Here is a 6,876-nt window from a genome sequence, read left to right on the forward strand (position 1 = left end):
ATGATCCACCTCAACAATAATTACTCGACCCTACAATGCAGATGAAACAATATTGTAGAAAAATTGCTCTTTCTTGACAGCATAACGATTACCGTAAATTACCATAAATTTCGCAACAAAACATTGTTTTTATTTGTTCTTAAAACTGGCATAGAAGGTCTGAGGGAGACAAGACTGTCACAGTCCCTATGCAAAGTTAAATTGGGTAACTAAAGCTTCACATTGCATCAAAAAAGGCTTATTCGAAAACTGCATCGTGGATCTAATGTATAGAAGATAAGAAGTGTAAAGCAATATTCTTACAAAAACATCATCAGGTGAATACCACAGTGAGCAGACTCGAGAAATTATAAGGAGAATTAACAAAGATCAGAATAGTTGCAAGCCTCTAGATGCCTCCAAGCCTGCATGTCTTTAACGAAGCCTTTTGTTCCTAATGAGCAACGCCTCTTCGCTACACACAGGCTTAAAGGCATCTAGATACTTGCAACTATTCTGATCTTTTGGTAATCTCTCTATAATTTTTCGACTCTGCTCGCTGTCTTATTCGCCTGATATTTTCCTCGTAATAAAGACGACGTATTGCGTTACAGCTTTTATCTTCTCTCCTGCAGCTTTCAAGTTGTCGGATGGCAAATGTCTTCAAATTGCATGTTGGACTATGTACGCATTGCGCGCCTCGCGTAACTGTTTTGTAGAAGTTCTAAGGTTCTGCGCATTATTATAGGCTACATGGAGCCTCCTGTTTTCTCAAGTTGAATGTTTGGTGGCCGGGTGATTGAGAGAAATGCTCAAGGCAAAAATAGATTATATCAGACAAAGCCTTCGCGCTGTCATTTTGGAACCAATAGCATCTCTCCATGCATCAATAGACACCTGCTTTCCAATGCTATTTCATTTTGGTAAAGACTCTTGCTCTGGGTGTTCTAGTCTAGTTGAGTGGTGAAATTGCAGTGGTGACTCTGGTTGCCGTCGCTAAGTTTTCGTCAACGTTCTCCTCACAACCAACACAATGAAAAATCTTGTAGTTGTTGTGTCTGCTTTGGTTTGCGCTAAATTCGTGGCTGCAGGTGAGCATGCTTCTCGTATGGTTTATGGTTTAACGATTCTAACGATTGATAGCTAGCGACGTCAGGCGTAGTTAGTGCAACACAAATGCCAACCACATGTTCCTCAAAGAAGAAGAAGAAAAAGAACACTTTTTTAGCGAAGTAAGGGAAGTGACACAAAACGAAGTCGAAAGCGTTAGTGCAAACACAGGTACATGAGCTTGATGCAAAGTGAAATGGGTGTTACATGCCAAGAACTTGGAATCTTGTAGGAGACAAATTCATAAATCACCTTTACAATTCTCAGGTCTGCACGGTACAGCGTTTCTGAGTTACCTAATAGGAATTAAATTCTCGTGTTATATATAAGCGAAATTTGTTTCCCAATAGGGGAAAATGGAGTAAAATTTCAAAACATGGGAAATCAACGCGTCTGCTACACCGAAACAACAGAATTTGTTGAGAACTGGAATGAATTTATTTTAACATCAACTGTAAAACTCCAAAATACAAACAATGATCGTGCAATCGTCCTTTAAAATGTACAGCCGGTTCGAGAGTTCTTCGCAGTGTCCATGATCCCGAAATTCAAGGAGTAGACATTGTAAACTGTTGTTTTCACAGCGAACGCGAAGAAATTGCAGTTGAAGTACAATAAACTATTTACTAATATGAAAGATTGATGAGAAATAAAAAGTGCTCGAATAAAATCTATTGCTTGGCTAGGTGTCAAGGACGCGGAAGTTAACGCGCTACTTACAGTAATATGCGAAGTTAGATATAAAAGTATTCAGGCATGTCTTTGAGGCTTTATGGTCAAATTTCACAGCTTAATTCTGTTTGTCTCACAAATTCCAAACAAAATAATATTCAAATTTAACCATAAAGCTTCGTAGCCATGTGTCGATATTGAAATTCGCGATAATTTCATGAAACGTTAATTTTCTATAATAAGGTATTTGTCGAAGCGTTTCACGCAACTTATAGAGTTTGTATGGAGACACCATGTTGGTGAATCATATGGCGGCCGGTAATAAACAAAACATCTGGAGTTCACTTTGCTATGAGAGCGCTTATAAAATACATGTGTATGAACATATCACGGCCCCGTCTTACCACCCAACAGTGCCGAAATACCAAAGCCACACACTTTTCGCAAAACGTAGGAGACGTAGATTTCGGTGTGGAAGTGCGGCCGCTTTTTACAGTATATTGGGGGTGTGTAAATAATGCCCGGAGATAATTTTCTGACCATACATCACGCTACTCACAAAATGAAATACCGTATTATAAAACTGCTGTTAGTTGCCGTGGTTCTTTCGTAGAATTTGTTTAAAAAAAGAAGCCAGATGTATAAACAAAATGGCCATCTAATCGATAAAAGATGCGAAATTACACTAGAAAAAATAATCATTTCAAAGTCTGCCAGACGCATACCAAATTACTCTAGAAAAAAATTGATGTCAAAACGCAAACTGGATTAACCTTTTTTATGGCACGTGGGAAATATTCTATTGAAAAATAAATTCAAAGATTCAAATCAGTTAAGTAAACAGCCAAAGCTCCAGCTATTATATTAGCTATTTAACAATTATTCCATGAGCGCGCGTTGGACATGAGATGATAGATAGCCAACGAGGCGCGTAGCGCCGAGTTGGCTATAATCATCTCATATCCAACAAGCGCGAGTGGAATAAATTTATTTCATTTTATTTTATTTTTTTAATTTTTATTAACACAACATCACCTACAACACTTTTACTACAAAATTTAAGTTATACTATGAACCGAGTGGAATAATTGACAAAAAAATAATAAAGACACAGCTTTTCGCTGCTAACATATTCATTTAAGGTCAGCTTTAAATCTCTGGTCAACAGTGTCTCCTTTATTTTGCAGTGAGTGTCGGTTCGCCATTTGGCTCAGTTTAAAATAGGATCATTTTAAGCTGTGCCAAAGGTGGTTTTAGATGGTTGATGATTTTTTTTGAGGTGGTTGTAGATGGTTTTAGGTGGTTTTAGGTCGTTCCATGTTTTAGTGAATTCTCAACGGTGACACAAATGTCACGCTGGGTACATGAACTTCGTTCACATCTGAAGTGCGTCAATTAAAGGGAAACTGTCACGAGAAGCGCATGCGCTAGCGTCTTCTTGAAAAGTGTTAGGTTACCTTTTTTCAAGTTGAACCGACAACTTCAAAATGGTGTCCTCTGGGAAGGGCCACGGTGGACAAAGGAGATACTCCGGCGAATATACGTGACTCACGCGTGAATCCATGATGGCGGCTAGAATTTTCCGTGGGCTCGAGAGCAAACAAACTCGAGCATGAGCAGCTCATGACAGTGCCCCTTTAACACCAAATCCGAAAAAAGAGAAAAAACGTTTTACCAGCAATGAGCCATGTAGGGGGAGTACTGGATCATTTTCCAGCCAAGAACTAATAGATTCACACACAAGACCGCCAGCAAGAATTAATTCGTAAATAAATTCCCAGCAAATTATTTGTTTAGAGACTAAACTTCCCAGCCAGCATCAAACTGCGTGCGGAGCGGTTATTTGGTATATCGGCTCCACTGAGCACGCCCACTAAATCAACTCGCTTCGGTCAATTGATCAGTTTCTCTTATTTCTTTCGTAGTCAGTTAATGTTATGCATATTTGATAGAACACCTTAAAAATATCTTGGCATGGTTACGTTCATGGTGTATTATTTTTGGGAGCCATTGTGACTCACCAGTTCAGGTATTATATTATTTTTTTATTCTTTCCTAGCTCAAGCACCTTTTACCAACATATGGCTCTAACAGGAGTAAATAACGCAATTAATACAACACGTTGGATCTGTACAAGGGTTAAAACACATCTCGTGATGGAAGATTCGACAGCGACTTCCACTCAGATTCCCTCCACGGAATCAGTAACGGCACTGGTTATTCTATCCGCTCTGGCTGCTCTAATTGGTAGCGTTGCAAACACACTTGTCCTTTTAGCAGTCTTTAAAAATGGAACTCTCCGAACAATACCCGACTATTTTATCACCAGTTTGGCATTTTCCGATTTTACAGTCTGTACTCTTTTTCTGCCGATGTCAATTCACCGATTTTATCAAATGAACACTGAAGAAGACAAAGATACGTTTGCTTTGATTACAAAATTTATTGGTCATATTTCCATGGTTGCATCAGCAACCAACTTGTTCGCAGTCACAATTGATCGAGTTATTGCAATAGGATTTCCATTCAAATACCTTGCTGTGGTGACAAAACGTCATGCTGCCATATCAATTGCAGTAGTCTGGATCATTTCGATGACATTAGGAGCTTTAATCACGGCGGACCTCATCTCCAGTTATGTCATTGGATTCTACTCGGGCATTATGCTATTCAACACGATAGCAATGCACATTTACTTATTTGTCACGGCGAAACGTCAGGAGAACAGAATTCAGGACATAACGACTCAAATCTCGGACAGTGTAGCAGTGGAAAAAAAAGTAGCAAGAACAATTTTCACAGTGGTGGGGATCTATACAATTAGTTGGTTGCCGACGCTTCTGCTCCCAATATTCGCCAACCCTACTTCGACAAAGTATAAACAAGCATTTCCTTGGGTTCAATTAATTCTGGCGTGTGACTCTGCTCTTAATCCTTTTGTTTACTGCTTGAGAAGCCAAAAGTACCGCTTAGCATTCTATAAAATCCTGCACATACATCAACGGCGTCCGTAAGCTAGTCAATCGCTGGCACTGCTGGCCTAAGGTAACACTGAGAATACCATGCAAGATCTGAAGATCTTAATAAGTTAGAAATGTACGCATTCCCTTTTAAACAGTTTAGTCTCATCCTGAAATCGGCGGACTAGTCAATCCCTAGGGATAGCGCCGTCGACCCATTCCTAATCTATTTCAATTTTCGAAAGCGATTCACAGAAAAGTGCAACTGTATGGGGAGAGAAACAGAAACATACACAACTAACATGAGGAAATGAGGTTCCTCCTTAATCGCTTTTTCTAGGCAAGGTAAGCACATTAGGGACCTTAGAGGATGACGGCGTAGACGAGAACAAGAAGATTAACGGAAAACACGATTTTAATTTATTGTTAAGATTTTTTTTCATTACCGTAACTGCAACTCATGTAATGTAGGTTAATTGTAAGGCAACCGTTCTGGAGTTAATCTGGTACAAACGGCATTGATAGCTAGCGAGAGAAAATTATCGCCGTCTGTTCACATCATCCTTGGCAATTTGACTACGTTGTTTTGAGGACAACTGCAAAGAAACAACGCAGGTATGGGGAACGCAAAGCGAAAGCTATTGACTTTGCTTGTTAAAACCAGTGTTTCTTTCTTTCTTTCTTTCCTTTTTTTCGTTATTTTTTTTTTTAAGTGGGTTGCCAAACCCAGTCGGAATCTGCGTTTCATTTCTCCGAATTTTTTTTTTCCGTATCATGAAAAGTCTTGCCAGCAAGTCCCCTGCTTAGTAGTGTCTTTGTGCACAGTCTTCTTTGCGTATTTTGTTTGGTTTAAGGGTGCTGGGGTAATGCGTAGATTTCTCTGGTGGACACAGGAGAACATTTAATTAACCTGTAATGGCGTCCAAAGTCATTGTAACGCGAAAGGCGTTTTAGTGGATCTTTAATGGAGCTTAAGAATGGAACGTTAATTGGATGAAGCGGAACCAACACGTTCAGTCCTTCCTTAGTGTGTGGCATAAACGTTTGCTTAGTGCAACTCTAGACATGCATGACATGCAGGAAAACGTCCGTTAGAGCAATTTGCAGTTGCAGCATTTCTACAGAGTAACTCTACATGTGTTAAATGAAACTAAATAGATATCTGTTAAATGAAACTAATCTGTAACTAGAAATTATACGCTATACTATATACATATTACATATTATTTACACTAAGATATAAAATCATGAAAATCATGATGATAAAATTACCAGACATGGAAATTAAGCCAGCCGCATAACAGCGTTAGCTTTTAAAATTTTTGGCACTTTCCTCAACAAAATGATGGTAATCTGTAATAGAACTTATGCTGGCTGGTAAATCATTGTACAAGTTTGCAACGGAGTCGTGAAATGTTCCTTTTAACAGGAAAATCTGCAGAAGTGGTGCACTACTTGATCGTAAGGTGCGACTGGGATTATGTCTAGAGAGTGTCAGGTATTCAGGCCAGTTGTTGTTGCAAAGAGCACGATGTCCGAGTTTTAGAATATTCAGTTGAGTGTTTTCTAGTGTTGGTAGCCAGCCAAGTTTTAAAACATCTTCTTCTGAGCAATAACCACAAGCTATACTTGACAATATACTTGACAATAGGCGGATTGTCGAGGCTCTTTCCTAATATGATTCTGATCTGCTATGATAGGGTAACCAACGTTGTTACAAAGAATATAGTCAACTGTGATCACTGCCATCATAAAATATACGCCTTCACCTGTGCAACAACGCTGAGTGTCTCATTTGTTGTCGCAGTCATGAAAACCACAAGCTATACTTGACAATGCGTGATGATCCACCTCAACAATAATTACTCGAACCCTACAATGCAGATGAAACAATATTGTAGAAAAATTGCTCTTTCTTGACAGCATAACCATTACCGTAAATTACCATAAATTTCGCAACAAAAAATTGTTTTTATTTGTTCTGAAAACTGTCATGAAAGGTCTGAATGAGACAAGACTGTCACAGTCCCTATGCAAAGTTAGACTGGGTAACTAAAGCTTCACATTGCATCAAAAAAGGCTTATTCGAAAACTGCATCGTGGATCTAAGGTATAGAAGATAAGAAGTGTAAAGCAATATTCTAACAAAAACAAT

The 6,876-nt window shown here is 38.9% G+C and overlaps 1 long non-coding RNA gene across 1 annotated transcript in view; it reads right to left on the reverse strand.

Annotated features, from left to right (window-relative positions):
* LOC137990776 (uncharacterized) overlaps window positions 1–6,876 on the reverse strand; it is a 16,103-nt gene extending 9,227 nt beyond the window's left edge. The window contains exon 1 of the long non-coding RNA XR_011121557.1: window positions 6,491–6,876. This is a non-coding gene — a long non-coding RNA (uncharacterized lncRNA). The remainder of the gene's footprint in view (window positions 1–6,490) is intronic.

Source organism: Montipora foliosa, chromosome 2 (genome assembly GCF_036669935.1).
Source record: "Montipora foliosa isolate CH-2021 chromosome 2, ASM3666993v2, whole genome shotgun sequence".
In the NCBI taxonomy this organism is placed as follows: domain Eukaryota; kingdom Metazoa; phylum Cnidaria; class Anthozoa; order Scleractinia; family Acroporidae; genus Montipora; species Montipora foliosa.